Below are 19,106 nucleotides of genomic sequence, written 5' to 3'. Positions count from 1 at the left end.
ATACCTTACCCAGTACAACTTTCGTAATATGGTATTTGCCATGGGGAACAGGGGCGTTTTGAGATTTTGCTTGGGTGGTGTATTATCTGAAGATAGCTCAACTGACTAACCCTATATTTTTTTGCTAGGACCACATTGCTCTCTGTGCTAGCATTCTCATCTGAATGTGTGTTTGTGTGCGTGTTCTGATGAGATTCTATTAAATTTTCTGACTTTGATGTAGAATTTCAGTACTGAAGTATTGCTATGCACCAGCCTGTTTTATATTGCTCTGAGTTTTGTGAGGCTCTACTGTACTCCAGTGTTAGGCAGACTGCTAGTTTCCTGTGTTGGAATCTTCACTTAGCTCATCCAAGTCTTCAATGGAAACTAATTCTTTGAATGTACTGTTCTTAAGCATTTTTTATCAAAAGTTCCTCCGTTTGCTTGAGCCTTCCAATAAGTTAGGGCCCACTTCTATGCACATTGCAACAAAGACTTACAAAACTGCCTTCATTCTTTCTTACTCAGTCTTTAAATACTGTTGAATAAGTCAGTTTATTTTTTAAATATTGTTTGCCCAGATGGCTCAATAGCTTTATTACATTCGAAAAGAGATGACAAAAATCTACAATGACAACACAAAGCCTGTATTCAACTGTATTCATCTTGTATAGACTAGCTTTTGTCCTTTAGCAGTTAAAAAGTCAAGCATGAAGGCTTGTCTGTATGAAGCAAGTCTTGTTACATAATTTGGGTGTTGCTACATTTTTTTTGTTTTGTTTCTCCAAGGTGAGTATTTGAAATCTGGCAACTTTTCAGTGTTGCTAATCACTGCACAGCTGTGGTTTATGAGAAAAAAATACATCAGAGAAATTCAGTATTTTTTATTGACCAGTAAAATAGGGCCATAGATAGTGTGATGCTTCAAGGAATGTCTTGACATTCTCACATGATGTAAGTAACCTTCACAGTTGCCGTGGCATTACATTTATGACATTATCGCTGTGGGACCAAACTTTTGCTTCTTTTGTATACAAGTTCATTGGTTTTTGCAGAATGAATGACCTGTATGTTCTGAAAATAAAAACAGAGCATCCACTTGCATATGACTGTACCATAACAGTAGGCTAGTGAGAACTTCAGTAAGACTGGTATCCAGTGTCCTCCCTCTTTTTGTTCATTTATTCATTCATTTTCTGATTACTCCCTCAATCCAGTTCGGGCTTGCAAAGTGTGCTGAAGTCTATCTCTGACCTGTCTGCGTGCAAAGTAAAGAAATGTCTCTTGGCAGCATGCCGGTCTTTGACAGGTGCACATGTGATATTGCACACCTACAGGCAATTTTGGAGACTGACAAGTTCATCTACAGCATATCTTTACAATACAGGTGGAAACTAGAACATTCAGAGAAAACCCATATAGGCAGAGTGGGAGCCATGCAGAATCTCCATAAAAGGTACCCCAGCTAGGAACCAAACCTAAGGACCAAGCACTGTGAGGCAGTAGCACTAACCTCTGCACCACTGTCCCTCTATCCCTTCATCATCTTTTTTTCTTATACATGTATATATTTTTTGTTTCATTACTGTCAAACATGCTACATTTCCTGCCCGTCTGTCTTCTGTATAACTCTAGGCTCAGCGATTGGGTCTGTGAAACCTGGATTCCTTGCTTTTCTATATATATATATATATATATATATATATATATGTGTCAGCAAAGGTCAGTGGTCTGGCTGAAGTGTACTAGACTGCAACATATGGAATTTCCTTGTGTTCTTGGCCCTGACTTGGGTGTAATTTCTGTTTTGCAGAAATTACCAGTTATGGTTTTTACAAGCTTTCAAAGCTTTTATTTCATTTTAATAAAATGAAAATTCCTGTAAAATTCACAGTGTGGTATAAAAGGGTTTGGACTCATTTGACACGTGGGAGATACTTTTCAAGTGATCATCTTTTTTCTAAAGTTCAGTAAGTGAAAAATGCCAGTGAAAAGCAGTTTGAACATAGAGTAAGGGTTTCAGTATCATTACTTTTCATTTCTGTATTTTCATTTAATATGGCATCTTTTAATCACTTCACATTCATTTGCATATCATCCTACAAAGCAAGAAGACCTATAATTGTTTTGCTGTTTACTGCTGTACACATTGAGATTTGAAGACTTTGCTAGCTGTTTTGTTTTGCCTGTCCCTCTTCACTTCAAATGTACTGCTTCTTAATGGCTATTCTGGTCACACAGTTTTTTCCTTTTGTGGAGAAAGCAACAAAATCACTTTACACCATTTTTTTTCTTTAGTATTAATTTGATTACATGTATATCCTTTGTTCTCTTCACCTTAGATCTTTTTTCCTGGCACTAAGTGCAATACCACTCAATCTCTAAGGGCAAGGAATCTGGACAAAGTCAAAAAATAGTGGTGGGACAAAAGCCCAAAATCAGGGACAGATTTTAAATATTGCTCTTACAAACTTAGAAGTTGCTAGCGTAACAGATTTTGCAGTAGCATGCATTTTCTGAAGGGTTTGACAATTGCACTTGCATGTATATCTTTATTTAGTGACTTCAGTCCTCTGTGATTTGCTAGAAAACCACACATTTTATAACCAGCACACCAAAAATATGACTTGAGAATCTGGACACTTAGGATGTGCCAACTTTCTTCTCTGCAAAGGCAGCCTGTACTGTAGTGGGACCTCACTCTGTCATACCAGTGTTTTCCTTTAAGGGCTCAGGTTTTGCATCCCTGAGCTGTATCAAACACTTTTTCTGCATAGTGTAACACCTTTTATGTCATTGTCATTGAGCTTAAGTATACTAGAAAAGACAGTCTGCCTGCTGTTACATTTTAGATCCCTGTTGTATCATCTACAGGTGTAGCATCTTGGGGTATGACCACTCCTTGTCATCCAGTAGATTGTGTGCATCTTATTTTCCCCTTGTGTCAGAAGTAAGGTTCTTTTGGCCGTTTGTTTGCATGCGTGTGTTGGCTCATACAGTGGCCCATTAGGGACCTATTACTGCACATTAGCAGCTTCTACAGAATACTTAGCAAACATGAGCATTGTATAATAGTAGTAGGAGGTGTAGACAGGAAAAAGTTATTAAAAACACTGATGACAGTTGTATCTTTAATTCGGAAAACATTAGGCTACGTAGATTAGGTAGTTAATAAAAGTTTTATAACATAGTGAAAAAAATCTTTACAGGAGTTCTATGCTCTTGGGTATGATTATAGAATTTCAGTTGTCATTTTTAAGCTCTGGTGTCTTTACTGCCTTATTATATAATGACTGGCCATTAACATTCAAAAATGAGCACACTGATTGGTCAGCCCAACCAGCATGTCTGTTGAAATCTGAACATTTTCCAATGGAAAAATGTCCGGTTGCCTGGATTTTCTTCCATTAATATATGGAATAAAAATGTTACTTTTCTTCCATTTAAAAAAAATAAGCTTACAAAACTGGAGACTTCAAACAGATAGAGATGGGCCAGACAAAAATAAAAGTTTAATTAGGTACATTATGCAAAACTAGAGAAATGTACCTGATTGTTTCTCTGCCTGTCTCTCCCGTATGTTGAAAGTCTCCCCATTTTTTTAATAATTAAAAACAAAACAAAAAAGCAACAGAGATCTTCCTTTCTCCATTGCTTCCTCTACACAGCACCTGTTGCCTCAGTCACAACCAGTGAGCCATATTACCAACAATAGTTATAAAAAAAATCCAGTCTAAGCAGCGAAAAAATGAATATGACCTGTTCCACTCACAAGCTGTACCACAAATACTTTTGTTGTTGAGAACAGCAAGTAAAAAGAAGATCTTTCATCGGGAGTGGTAAGCACTAGGTAGCCTATCTACCACAAGAGTGGTTTCTAGCCCAGAAATTGTAGTTTATTGGCCGTTTGGGCAGTTTTTCCATCTCTTTCAACTTTCTGGTTTAAAAGCCCGCTTTTTCGCTTGTTTCCCACCTTTCCTGTAACTAGTCTAGTCCAGATACAGATTTGCTGTATCCAGGACTGTTTGTAAGCTTCTGAGCCCCCCAAGCCTTTTTGTGTTGGAGGGAAGCATTCTAGCTTATCAGTGGGATTGATGAAAACTAGGTAGCCTATCTACCCGCAAGAGCCAGGTACAGATTCTTAGTTTTAGCACTTGAATTTGCTTATTCGTGCTCGGCACTTGTTCAGAACTTGTTGTTAGCACTGAATAAGCTACAAATTACTACAGCACTCAACCTTCCTCTTTACCTGGAGGAAAACAGTTTTTGTACTTAATTTCCTCACTTGCTTAGAGAAAAACAGCTCTTATACTCACTTTCCTCACTTGTCTAGAGGAAAGTAGTTTTTTATTCAGGCATGTCCAAGGGTCAGCTCACAGTATTCTCTCCTCTCTATCTGATGAATCTGGGCATCTTGGGGCAATGTAGCAATTGCCTCAAGTACACAGACAACCCTCTCCTCCTACCACCCAACACCACAACCTGTGAGAGATGCACTTATCTAGCCAAACTGGAAGTAAAGCTCTCTCCAACCAAGACTGAATTTGACAGTCAAGAGGAGAAGGTAAACACTTGCACCACACCGCCCTCATCACATAGTCCTACTAAACCTACATCACCAAAATCCACATATAGAAACACAAAAACATTTGCAGAGGCTCTCAATAATAATCTGCTCAAGCAGCAGTGACCTCCAAAGCAGAAACACAACCATCTTCCACCCCCCCAACACAACCCATATGACACATAGCCCACAGACTCAGTGTGCCACTCAACCACAGCACATAAGGCAAAACAATGTACCCAACACACTAGTCATAGGTGACTCTCTAGTCAGGCACACTGATGTCCCACTCAACAGGCTAAACAAGGAGAAGGTTACTGTCAGCTGCCTGTTAGATGCTAGGATCCATCACATAACCCATGCACTCAGGTAACTCCACAACAAGTACAAATGACTCTTTGTCCATGTTGGTGTGAATGACCTGAGATGTACCTCCCTGGACTACATGAGAAGAGACATGGAAGGGCTCTCTGATCTTGTAGCCCAGGCAGGTATGACCCTAGCCCTGAGTAGCATCCTGCCATCGCCCAGAATGATACTGCAGTACAAGGACAAAATGATTGACTTCAACAATTGTCTAAGCTTCTGGTGTCATTCTAAGGGGATCCAGTATCTGTCTGCCTGGGGCAACATTGTCGACAGACCGCAATACTTTGCCAGAGATGGCCTGCACCTGTCACTCCTGGTATTCCAGATACTGGCTGAGGCTCTTGCTGCCCCTATAGTGCCTTTTTTAGGCAAGGTTCAAATGACAAATTCACCACCGTAACAGGAAAAGGCAAGCAAAAACTGAGGGTAATGCTACTCAATGCTAGAAGTCTAAATCTTTTCTTGATATACTGGAAAATATTAGGGTTCAACCAAACACACTAATAATGGGCGATTTCAACTACCCCACCATTAACTGGGAAAACTACTCATGTACCAACTCCTTTGTTCAACACTTTCTGGAATTTATAAATTCCAATGCCCTGGATTGAGTTAACCACACCCCCACCAGGGGCAACAATATCCTGGACCTAGTCATCACCAACATGAGTGACCAGCGTTCCACACCTGAAGTCAAATCCTCGTTGGTCAGATCCGACCATAAGCTAATCAGCCTAGATATCCACATCCCGCCCCCACCTCCCATTAAGGAAATCATGGTTAAAAATTTCTCCAAAGCCAACTTCATGCTGCTTAAGACAGAAGTGGCGAACTTCATGACACCCATGCAAATGGACAATACAGTTGCGACTGCTGAATCATACACAGATGCACTCTGTAAGCACTAGTGCATGAATCGTGCTATCCCAAACAGATCAAGACGCTATCCTCCAAAAAAAGGAAGCCAATCTGGTGGTCCCCTGCATAAACAAACTCTACAACAGAAGGAAGAAACTGTTGCAAAAGAGAGTAAAATCCCATGAGTGGAGGAGTTCCCTGGTCAGCCTCAGTAAGAAGCTGAGATCCCTTATAAGATCCTCCAAAGCTAGCTACGAAAACAAAATCGCTACTGATTCTAGGGACAACCACAAAGCATTCTATAGCTATGTCAAGAATCTCAATGGCAACACCCAGATCTGCTCTGAGTTACAGCACAACGGCATGAAAATTACAGAGCCAACTGATATACCACAGAGGTACCTAACCAAGAGAATTACTGGCCTCAAACAGTTGCCCTATGCAGCACGATTAAAAAAGCTAAGAATGTCTCTGTTGCATACCGCTTTCTCAGAGGCGATCTCTGTCTAACATACAGAGCCATGTCCAACCCAGAATTGTTGAACATGCTCCATCTTAGCAAAACCAAATCTACTCGAGCTACACGCTCTAGGGATGTAAACCTCAACACAACAATGAATAGAACATGCTGGAGGGATAGATTCCCTTTGCAGAGATTTCCCTTACTAGGGAACAGGGTTCCGATCTACATAAGACAGAACCCCTCACTATCACTCTGCAAGAGGAACCTTGATGAGTGGATGGGTAACGGAAAGTTCACACCAGGGATCACACCAACAGCACTACTAGATAGGGGCCAAGGGTACTAGCTGCTAGTACAAGGGTCTAGGGAACTACTAAAGGGGCGGTGAATACTGCACAAAGTGGCTGGGCTAATATATGCTTTCGGGCAAATAGCTCAGTACCAACCTATGAACCTATATTGCCAATGTCCTGGCAGATAGGTTCAGTGCTAACTTTAGCCCCCTCTCATCCCCTAAAGGGCCCATATCTATACAGGAAGAATGCAGAGTCCCTGTAATCACAACTATGCAGGTAAACGCTGCACACTCTAAAGCCAAAAACCCAGCATCCATGGGGGACCGTACAACATCCCAGGCTGTGTTTTACATGAACTTCAGAATGAACTAGCTCCCCACCTAAGCACCATGTTCAATCATAGTCTCACATCAGGTTTTGTGCCCACTGAATGGCACACAGCAACAGTTATCCCACTCCACAAAGGGGGAGCCACCACTGATCCCGGGAACTATCAAACTATTAGCCTGACCAGCCTGGTCTGTAAGGCCATGGAATGTATCATCATGGAACTCATAAACAAAGACATTGGTAACCTCCAAACTCTGGACTCCACCCATTTCAGGTTTGTGAAAGGCAGATCATTTCTCCTGAACCTGATGGACGACTTTGAGGCAGTCATCAAAGCTGTAGTCGAGGGTAAGATGGTTCACACAGCCCATCTTGACCTCGCCAAGGCTTTTGATACCATCCCCCATTCTGGAATTTATAGCTAAAATCACTATAAACTAGGTTTAAATCCCTACGTCACAAGGTGGGTTGCCACTTGGCTCACTGACAGAACCCATACTGTAAAAGTTGCAAACTCCAAATCTGACTTCAAGTTCAGTCCTGGAACCTCTCCTGTTTAGTATCTACTTCTCTGCAGTACAAGCTAACACAGAAGGCCTTTGGCTAATGAAGTTTGCAGATGACTGCAAACTAGGAGCCATAGTTGAGTCCCCAAATGATGTGGACATACTACAGTAGGGCCTCACTAAGACAGATGCCTGGTGTCAGAGCCATGGCCTCAAGCTCATTGCTAAAAAGTGCATTTTCATCCCCTTTGGTTAAAAAGTCTGTACCCATGAAATACCACATGGGCAGCAGTCTACTTAATGCCGAATGTGTGATGAGACCTTGGGACCCAGGTGAACAGTAGTCTCTCCTTTGAAAATCACATTGCCATAGTAGTCACGAAATCCTATGTAGCGCAACCTCATCACAAAAGGGTTCTCATCAAGGGAAAAAGAGGTCATTGTTCCCCTCTACTCGACACTCATTAGACCCATTATAGAGTACAATGCCCCTTTTGGGATGTACCTCACTAGACATCTGCAGCAGCTGGAAAGGCCACAGAAGTATCTCACAGAGGCTTACTGGCCTCAAACAGATGCCCTACACTGACCACCTCAAAAAACTCCAGCTTTACTCCGTAGCGTATCGCGTACTCCGAGGTGATCTCTGCCTAACATATAAAGCTATGTTAAACCCAGAGCTGTTGGACATGCTACAGCTAAAGAAATCCCAATCCCTCCGAACTGCATGCTCTAGGGACCTAAACCTTGTCACCACAATAAACAGGACATGCTGGAGGGATAGATTCCTGCCCCAGAGACTTCCCATACTCTGGAACAAGCTACCCATCTATGTCAAGCAAAGTTCCTCATTAGCACTCTTCAAGAAAAATTTTGATAAGTGGATGGGAAATGGGAAATACACCCCAGGGATAACTTCTATGACTTTGTTTGTCAAGGGCACAGGAAAATAGCTTTCTTGGGTGGCATAAGCCAGAAAATCTTGTTGGCTAGGCTTACTTAGGCCCTTGGGCCGATAGCCTAGTACCTACGTATGAACCTATAATAATACAGAACTTCATAGATTTGTATTATCAGGATGAAAGCACTCATATTTACTCGCTGTTCTTAACAATAGAAGTATTTCTGGTACAGCTTGTGACCGGAATTGGTCATATTCATTTTTTTCACTGCTTGGACTAGATTGCTTATAACAATCTTTGGTAATATAACTCACTGATGGTGACTGAAGCGACGGATGCTAGTGTTTCTGAAGTGTGCTTCTATTTCCTGTTTTTTTATTTTATTTTTTCTTTGTATACGCAGTACTGATGTACTGCATAAGCGTGGGAATGAAAGACCCTTACACACGCACAGTACATCAGGAAAGCCTGAGGATACCAGGGGGAAAATGCGGAAGAGCAGCACAACACTTTTATACAAGGACATTATTTAAGAAAAGTACCTAACTTTGCTCTTAAATAATGTCATTGTATAATATCAATAACCCATGGCTGGGTGTGCATAATGCTGGATTTACCCATGGTTAGCTTTGTTTGGTCACTCGGGCTTTGCCCTTGTGACCAAATCCCACGTTATCCACACTCAGCTGTGGGTTATTGCTATAATAACTTATGATAACCAGATAAAAGTAATTGGTTACATTTTACTGGAGTTTTTGAAGTGGCTGTGTTTGGACCACTCTTTAAGAAAGTAGCAGTGTAGAGTTATTTTCTGCAAGGGTTCTGTATGAGGATGCAAGGATGCCCTTCCTTTGATTTTTGCTGCAGTAAGGTTTTACTTTTTGGTTTCTTTAAAAGTGGGGCATTGTTGGATTCTGAGCACAGGTTGTATTATGGGATGGACAGATCATTTTGGCAGTAAGGTTCGATTTAGTAGTTTAAGTATGCAAGATCAAAACAGTAGATGCACCCTGCTTGATTGGTAACTAGCCAGCCTTTTGTAAGAATGAATAATTTCTGTATCATGGGGTTGGGTTGAAGAATCTAAAGTTTTTCTTGAATGTCTGGTGTAGTGTGGAAATTTGTGAGGGGAGGTGTTTAGCAATTAATCGCAGCCTTTTTCAATGGCTGCTGTGCACCGAAGGTAGATGAAGCAGATGTTCTACCCACAGAATAGAAAGAAATTAATCTTGGCTCTTGTCTTTTCTTATCTAGTATGACAGTTGGGCTTTGGTCTATCCAGGTAACAAGGGAGCTGAAGGTGGGGTGCTAAGTAGGAATACCAGAAGGAAGTAATATCTGAATAATGGCAAAGTGACCACCTTGCTGTGCATGTTGATTGCTAACATACATACTAACCAGTGTTGTACTGCATCTAAAGTTGTGAAGGTGTGGTTAATTTCCATTGGCTCAAGGCATGGTCATACTTTGCAATGGCTTTTAAAGTGGTTACCTGCAGTAGGTTTACTTTACCTTTACTTAGAAGCCACGCAGTCTACTCCTACAGTTTTTGGGCGAAGGAAGTCGCAACAAAGAACAAACCTCAAGTCTCTTATGCTTGGTAAATGTCATTGTGCGTGCCACATATTTAGTCAAAAGGAGGGTGGTAATTAGTTACTGACAGCTAAAGAGGCAATGATAATTACAATGTCAGTAACAATGTTAATTTTTTTTCGGGTGATATTGTCCATAGTCACTTGTGTCCCATGGGACTATTCATGAGTGTTGTGTCTGAGTTATTCAAAGCCATTTTGCTACTTGAGTGAATGCTGTCTAATTTTCAGTGAGCTGTTGATGCTTTTTACATGTCTTCCTATACATAGTCTGAATGTCAAATACTGTGACTAATTCCAACTAAATTGTTTTTGGTGACTGCCTTCCTATTATATACAGTCTGTTTCAGTACTTTCAAATATTTGGCATCTACATTACCTATGATTGTTTGACTTCACCATCCTTCAGCTGTGGACTGTGTTGTCATGTCCTCACATTGCATCATCCTTAGCACTGGCTTCCTGTGAAGAGCCTAGCAAAAGAAGCAAAGTTACTTCATTCTGTTGCGCATTAAGGTGAAGTTCATCTAATGTTTGTCACTGAAATGGACAGGACTTTAGCAGGCATTCAGGATATGCCTTAAGTTTCTGCCTTGTTTGTGTGACCATTCAACATTTCCGTTTCTTAGTTGCTTTGGGCATGGACTTGCTTTTGTGGGCAGTCCTTTTGTTAATATTGGTTTTATATGTTTTTAGTTATGTACTGGTGTTCATACTTACTGTTTGTCTTTAGTTGAGTTTTTTTTTTATCTCTTCTGATTTATTGTTTCATATTTTTGTTTTTGATGGGCATCACTTTTTTCTGCTTTATATATATATATATATATATATATATATATATATATATATATATATATATATATATATATATATATATGTATATATATGCTAGAACTTTCTTTCCCAGTCACTTCTGTGTTTTGATCCTGCTTAGTAAGGGCCAACCCAGTCAACAAATATAAAATCTGAGATGATATGAAAATGTTTATTTCCATGTAATTGGATGTAATGTGCAAATATTAGGGAAAGTAGTTGATGGTCATCAGTCTGTTTAATTTTCTATCCCGTCACATGATTTTTACCTCATGTAATGGCAGTAGGTGAGATACCAAGACAAGGTAATATTTTACACGAGTTAGTAAGATGTGGCTGCAGAAGGAAAAAGTGCTTTCAGACTCTGAAATAGTTTTTCTTTTCATTTTTTTCTTTTCTTTACCGTGTTTGACTGCGTTCAGTCAAAAAAAACCTTTTCAGCGGAGACCCAGGGAGAAAAGTTCCAAGCATATTGCAGGCATTTTTAAACAGACAATCCTGTCAGTATTACACATGAGCATGCATTAAATAAAATACATTAACAATTACACATACATTTGCTAATTAGATGACATTCTTATGAAATAAAGGCAACTGTTACAGTATAACTATACTTGTGTATTAGTAGATGTTGAACATTCAGCATCGGAAGAGGTATATTTGTGAGTTTGTCAGATTAATAGATCATGTAATTACTTAGAAGTTCAAAGAAATGGAGATGAGGGAAAGAACTAAGTAGGGTAGAAAATGTTAATACTATATAGTTAATAGGTGCTTACATAATTACATAAGGCTATTATGTTTATATTAGAAGTATAGAGGTGGGGGTGGGTAACCAGTGTCACATCACAAAACTATGTACATAGGTGAATGCTGGTAAAACTACATTCAGATATTGGTGAAGACTGGTTCTGTGGCACCGGACTCTGAATGCAGATGAGTGGTTTGATTGTATGGCAAACTGAAGAATGACTGTGGCATTTATACTGGAGACATACAGGACCAGATCACTGATTTAATGGTGACGGTTTAGTTTTAAATGAGTGTGCATTCTGAATGGATTTCTGTGGTAGTGGGATGAGGTTCCATAGTTTAGCTACACTACTTGAATATAGAGTCTCACCTACAGTATTAGACGATTTGCGTATATAGTGCTTAGTGAGTTTTTCTCTACAGCATAAAATTCTATTGAGTACTGTTGTATTAAATTAAGGGCTGGGCACTTTTTACAAGGTAATCAACTCGTTTGACTTAACCGTAAGCAAAGCACAGTTGTGCTGCAACACTGGGAAAGGAAGCAATTTGTTTTGATGGATAATTATGTGGAGGCCCGCATATAAACATTGTTTCTGGGCAAAATTATGGGATTTACAGTCTCCCCTCTCCCATAAATTATAGGAACCAAAGTACCAATGCTTGGATAAGGAATTCTGCATCCTTGTCACCAGTTTGCTGTACTTTTTCTTGACCTGTCACTTAGCTGTTCTTTGAGAGGGATTCTCCTTACCTTCTCCTAAGCCCCTTTATGTTGCACAGTTTACATTGTTTAGAAAGGCAATATATTTTAAGAGGCTGCTTTTGAGTGTAAGATGATAAATGTAAAAAGTTTTGAGATCCATGCTTTTCACACAGATTAAACGTTATGCCAGTGCTAATGTTTTTTTTTTAGTTAGTTTGTGGTTTTCATCCAATTGATTTATTTTATTGATTGTCTTATACAGAAGTCAGTTGTTACTTCCAGTATTAAATATGCTCACATTTCTTAAACGCTCATGATCAGAGTAATGAGAAAAAATTGTTTATTTTGCATTGGAGTTTTAGGACATGTTGGTAACCAGTCCAGGGTCTGTCCTTTATGTTGGACAGTTTGTGTTCTGTGTTCAACCTAAGATAATTTCTTGACAGCTTAAATCCCTTACCACAGATGTTAGCCACTGTGGATAACATTTAATGCCTGAAATCCATACTACTGTCAAGAGACGTAGACATCAGGCTTTTTTAGCAGATGGTATAACCTGCCAGTCAGTATTACTCCTACAGACATCCGAGGGACATTTTTTATAATAGATTCTCATTTGGCATTCTTGTTTAGCTTTATATTTACTGCACTGCATTTATACACATGCACTCACACTACAACTCGCATATGTGCTTTTCAATCAGGTGCACATCGGTTTTTGTTTAGCATTCTTTTCCTTGCTGTAAGCAATATTCCATAACTGACCATGGTCAGTATTTCTGCTTTCCCCTAGGCCTGTGTTCACCATGTCTGTCCCCATTAGTCTGCTTCGACCTTCTGCTCTTTATCCCCCTTTGTCCTTCAAGTGTATGTCAGTTAATGCAACTTTCTAATTTGTATTCTGACATTTGTGTCTTGCCTTCCATCTTGAAATGTTGAGACTACCATTTTGCTGTTTCAGCATTTTGTTCCATATACTTTGATTTATCGTTTTCTACAATTTTCTGCCCCCTTGCAGTGCAATAATTTTAGTGTCACCTATCTTAAAAACCGGAGCCACCTTTCACTGCCTTCCACTCCTTGCTTTTAGCCCTTTACCCCCACCTGCTAGGAGCTTGTAAGTATTTGTTTCCTAACCCTTCTGTCAGTCATTTTTGCCCTGAATCTAGCCCATACAAGCACATTTCCCAGGTTTTTGCTATATCTTAGGAGTTGACTTAGATCTGATAGAGAATGTGGTTAAGAAAATAGAGCAAAAAGGATGATCTTGTCTATGTCATGGTCTTGTTTTCATTATTGTCAGTTTTGCATGACTTGGCTTCTCTTTTAGCATTGCCTTATCTGTTGTGAGCTATTCTGTATTTACATTGGTAGTTATGGTTTCCCAACTGCAGTAGCTCCAAAAAATAGCATATACAAGACCTTGTTTTGTAGGTGGAAAGAATATAACTGATGATCTGATGTCTGTAGTAAATAAGTTAAAAAGCAGGCATGTTTTTTTCCCCCTCCTTGGCGATTTCCCAAATGATTGACTTATTTTTTTTTTGCCACTGATGCCAAAGGCCTTTGGAAGAAATAAACATGCTGTCTATAACTACTGTGATATTGAATGAGTGCTCTGTATACCTGCACCAACAATTGCAAATGGCTGGCTACAATATAAGCGTGCATGTTTGTGTATATATATTAATCTGTGAGATATATATATATATATATATATATATATATATATATATATATATATATATATATATAAATATACACGCACTCACACATCTGTATAAATGTATGTGTAATATATATTTTTTGCAGCGGATTGTGCCACCTAGTGGCAGATAATTTACAGTTTGACATGCTCCAAGTGTAGGTACAAAGCTCTAGTGAGTTTCCGCCCTGGCCATCTTTAATAACATAATTTTTAGTTAGACTGATATTTGTGAAAGTGATTACTGATGTAGTACATAATGAAGTGTGCTTTGATATATACAATTTGTGTGTGTACGCTCAGTAGAACTTCTGTGACATGTTTACAATATGTGTTGCTCATTTTTAATCTTTAGGATATAAAGTCATTTCTGTAGCATACTGCACATAAAGAAACCAACATAATTCTGTATTTTGCTTGGGTTATGTTTCCTGGCTATTCTGTCTAAAATGCCCTCAACAGTGAACAGTTGAACTGATTCATTTAGGTTTAGTTTAATCCATTTTTTCTGGCTACTTTATTTTTTTAGGTTTTAATAACATTGTATTGGCTGGGTAGAAGAGCTCAAGGTGATCCCCATTATAATGGGCCCCACCTTAACGTAAAGGCATTTGAGGGTCTTCTTGGACAAACTCTTACCAAGGTAAGCAGCACTTCTTTTTATTAACTTTTAACTGTTTCATATGGTATTAAACTGCACCATTCAGCACATTGGTTTGCCAGTGTCCAAAGTCATTGTTTTGCCCTACCTTTTACTGTCTGCAGTCCCTTTTTGTTTTATATCCTGTATATATATTTTCTGTTTCCTTCATCTCTGTACTATCTTTCTCAGTTTAAAATAAGTGAACTTATTTCAGTGTATTTCTTTTTGCTTCAAAGTAGTAGTAATAGTAGCAACTGAAAGTGAAAAGAGGTCAGTGTTTTTAGACCCAAAGAGATCTGACTTTTATCCTTTATTTCTGTAAGCTACATTTGTTTAGAGAATATTTAATTAAGTAAAAATGTATATCCTTAAAATCCAAATGGTTACTGAAATTTGTTGCTGTTGCAGAGATTCTGCATTTACTTCAGAGTTGTGCTTAGACCTGTATCTTGGAGCTAATGCACTCTGTGAAGGCTGAACACTTCTTATTTTAATAGTATTATTATTTGCTTTACAGCTGGTTAGTAGACTAGGACACAGTATCCTTCAGCCATACACCTGTTTTGCAGTAAAGGGCGAAGAATAAAATATTGTTTGGATCAAAACAGTCCATCAGTTTAAAAATGTGTAATAAGGGCTAGTTTAAGCAAAAAGAGTGTGGCTGCATTTAAATGCATGTATGTGTGTGTGTGCACATATACACAATTATGTAAACTGTGCTCTGCTTACTGTAAATTATAGCTGTATTATCTGTGGCTCTGAGCAAGTAACGCAACAAACTTTCAGATCACCTATGGAACTGTTGCTTAATCCTGCAGATGTCAGAAAGAACAAAAAGTAATTGTTTTCCTTTGATCCCCATAATCGTCTTCATCTAACCCCTACAAGTTTTTAATGATCCATTTGTTTCTGTATGTCTTTCTTGATATAGTCACCTGACATTATCCGTGGAGTCACTATCCTTTCTGAGAGATGTTAGCCTTTCAGTGGCCCAGCTAGTATGGTAGATATCTGGAATGCAGCAATAACTGGCCAGAAATGTCCATCTGGAGAGAATTTTCTGGTAATGAACTAGCCCCCGTTTGGCCTATTTTGTGGAGATTGCCATTAATAGTGTAACAGTCTCCCTTGATGCATTCCTATTTCTTGACTGTATTTGCCATGCACGTCTATCTATGTTGTGTACCTGGGCTTGCTCTGCCTGTGTCAACAATGTTCCTGCAATGCCACATCCTCTCCCTGAGACAGGAGAGGCAACCTTTCACCTCCTGAATCTTACCTTTATTGGCCTTCTACTCGGATGCTGTGCTTACAGATTAGACCCTGTCTGATATGGCATATTGGGGTGCACCATCTGTGCCAGTGGCAATTTGTCAGCAAATTACTGGATAAATGAATGAAACCCACTATTTTAAGCATCTTTGTCTACCCTGTATGCTATATTTTAAGAATGACAGGAAACCATGTGGCTTTCTGAAATGAATGTTTAATAGATAACATCAACAACCCCCTTTTCATATGTAACTCAGGAAACAAACGAAGGCTGAAGGACACAGTCTCCAAAGTGAAAAAAAGTAAAAAACAGGTTTATTACTTTGCAACTAAACAGTATGATACATCATAATGTCATTAATGTTGACTCTGTGGTTTTGGGAGATGAATCTCTGTGACCCAGGTGATGTGGGTTAATTAGAGACCAGGACACAGAAGGAGCGAGATGGGGAGGAAAAGGGATGGTGACGCATGTCCTGTTCACTTCTGTAGGGGGAGGTTGGAGGTGTATGCCCCAGGACTTGCATTATACCTACAGTATGCACTGTGATGTACAGAGGCATCTTCCCACAACAGGGGAACGCTTTGAGTTGTTGAAGTGGATGACAATCCCTCACACTGCCTCAGTGCACACACAAACCTTGGGACCTGCCAGCCATGCACAAGAATAGTAGGGCTTAGAAAAATCCCTCTGATGGTTTCCTTGATTAGTATACTGTGGTTGCGTGCTTATTACATAAAAGGGAATGAATAATGTTTATGGCTGTGGAAGAGAAAAACAGCAGCTGACCAGATACATACTTTACATAGAAATTCAAGGTCAGAAAAGTATCTAGGACTTAAGTCAGACCATTCGATTTGGCCACTGTGTCCTTTTAACAACTTCGTAGTCTAAATATATGAATTGGATTAATCTTATTGGTCACATTGGTCACCTTGGTCAAAGACTGTTTACAGGAAATCACAGCTAACACCTTTGCCTAGGTTTTCTTTAAACACTGAAATTGCAGCCTTGCTAATGTCATGGTGCAAGAAGTCCAATTTGTGCAACCCAGCTAGAGTAAATTAAAGAATTTCAGCCTAGCTGACATACTTTGTACATGTACTTTCTGAATTGCAAATGCACATCTGACTGTACAGTTTAACTGATGACTAGAAGGTACCTCTTTTAAGTTTACCAGTGTTTTGTAGAAGCACGTCATCATGCTACCCCTTGACTGTCCACCTCTGTGATTCATAGCTGATTTTCTGCTACCTTCTGAAATAGCACATCAGAGATCATTGCCATTTAAGGCAACATGGTTCCTTTGTGTACATCATGTGAGGTACTAATGCATTTTGTGTATAATCAGAGTACCTTTCATACTATTAATAATGATAATTTTGTAAGTTCAGCATAGGTGTGTGTGATGATTTCTTAGCTGCTTATTTAAATGTCTTTTTTTATTTTTTTGACTGTGGACCTGCACATGGGTACTGTACTATGAGCTTCCATGTATTTGCATGAGAAGAATAGACCTGCGAATATTGGGAGTAGTTCATAATGAGTCCTGCATGTTTCATACAATGTTTGGCTTTCTTGTGTTACAGTTGTCTTGTAAATGTACCACATTTTTACTGCCTGAAATGCAGTAGCAAATATTTTTTTTCCTAATATTTTAGGCTCTTGAAGATTCTACTACTCTGAAGCGAAGTGGTAGGGACAGTGGATACGGTGACAGTTGGTACGCAGAACGAAGTGATACACTGTCCCCTCCAGTTAGTCACAGAAGAGACGACTCTCTGGACAGCTTGGATTCCTTTGGCTCTAGGTCCATTACAAGTATTTCTTCTGACATAACCCTTAAAGGCAGCAGTGAAGGTAATTATTGCTGGAAATTATCTTGGTTTTTATTGAGCTTTTGTTGAAAATGCATACATTCTAAATTTAGAAAGGACATTATTGATTTAAACATTTTATGCAAGCTAACTACACAGTATAGAAGTTTTGGCCCAGAATCTGTGGTTTTATTAGAGGCATAGAACTGAAGGAGACTGTCATGAGGGTGAGGCTGATGCCAGCTCATGCATCACAGGGGAGGGTTTTGACAGTGTCCTGCTGTAAGAGCACCACATGGAGAAAGGGCTAGGATTGCAGCTCTTGCGCTAAGGATGTGGTTGGGGGGGTTATGAGCTTGGAGTATACAGACTATGCACTCTAGCTGGGGAAATTGGAGTGTGTAACCACACGCACACTACACACACACACACACACACACACACACACACACACACACACCTGGCATAGCAAGTACAGCACCATGGCTTACAGCCAAAAGGACGTAGATGTTAGAGTACTCAGAATCTCTTAACCCCCACTGGCTTACTGCTTTGATCCCTGGCTCTTGCACTCTTTCCGTATGTTTAAGATATTGGGGATCAGGGAGAACAAATAGGGTAATGTGGAATGTGATTTTGATCGTCATGGGGGATGGGACCAAAATAGTTCTTAAAACAAAACACATTTCTTGTATAAACTTGGGGACTTGCTGAGGACTTTTCTCTGGGAATTCTTTGCAGTAAAATACTTAAGTGTTTGTTTTTATTCTTTATTTGTATTTGTTTTCCTGTGTAGAACACTGATATCCATAGCCCTTTTTCAGACTCAGCCTGGGAGCGTTTTCTGGTTGTGACCTGCTCAATGTCACACAGGCAATTGAGGCCGAGGGAAGCAAGTCTTGCACCACTGGACCCCAGGGAGCAGCTCATTAGCAGCTTCCTAATCCTCTAAACTAATTGCCATACCAGTGACAAATATATGAAAAGTTACTGTCGTAAAAATGTCATCCCAAGGATCTTGCAAGTGGTGGTCATCCAGATCAGAGGTGCTACTCCAGACTGTAGTTCTTGGAACCAGGTCAGACAAGCAAGTCAATATTGGCGGGAGGACCACAAAGAATGTATTGGTTACCAGCCATTTTAGTGTACTGGGAGAATGACTTAGAGCAGATCTGAATCCAGGTAGAAATATGCAAGAATTGAGAGTTACAAAGCAGCCATTAAGCTTGGGTTACTTGTTTATGGTGGTGTGTAAATGTAGCCTTTGTATACACCAAGGGGATGTTGAGTATGTTTTTCCTTGTTCTTGTAGCTGTGCAGTTAAGGTTGCTGTTCACATTACCTCACTAGAAGCCATTAGGGGATCCATATGTTTTGATGTCTGGGGATCACATGTTGAAGTATGGAGAAAATGCATCAGTGTGACTCTTCACTGCATGTCAACTTTATATATCGCCATCTAGAATGCTCTGATTTTGCCCTCAGCCAGCCATTTGAATCCTCCTTTGTTCTGTTTGTCCCACATTCAGTGTTA

At 39.5% G+C, this 19,106-nt stretch overlaps 1 protein-coding gene across 11 annotated transcripts in view; it reads left to right on the top strand.

The window, feature by feature from the left end:
* Nucleotides 1-19,106, top strand: part of LMO7 (LIM domain 7) — a 921,898-nt gene that overhangs the window by 457,516 nt on the left and 445,276 nt on the right. For all 11 annotated transcript variants that reach the window (XM_044071726.1, XM_044071729.1, XM_044071732.1 and 8 more), the window contains exons 4-5: nucleotides 14,369-14,482; nucleotides 17,417-17,615. The gene's annotated coding sequence lies outside the window, so the exon portion shown is untranslated. The remainder of the gene's footprint in view (nucleotides 1-14,368; nucleotides 14,483-17,416; nucleotides 17,616-19,106) is intronic.

The sequence above is a fragment of the Protopterus annectens genome, chromosome 5.part0, assembly GCF_019279795.1.
Source record: "Protopterus annectens isolate FY-2018-M chromosome 5.part0, PAN1.0, whole genome shotgun sequence".
Classification (NCBI taxonomy): Eukaryota; Metazoa; Chordata; order Ceratodontiformes; family Protopteridae; genus Protopterus; species Protopterus annectens.
Note: the sequence above shows the minus strand (reverse complement) of the source record. Positions and strands in the feature narration are given on the sequence as shown.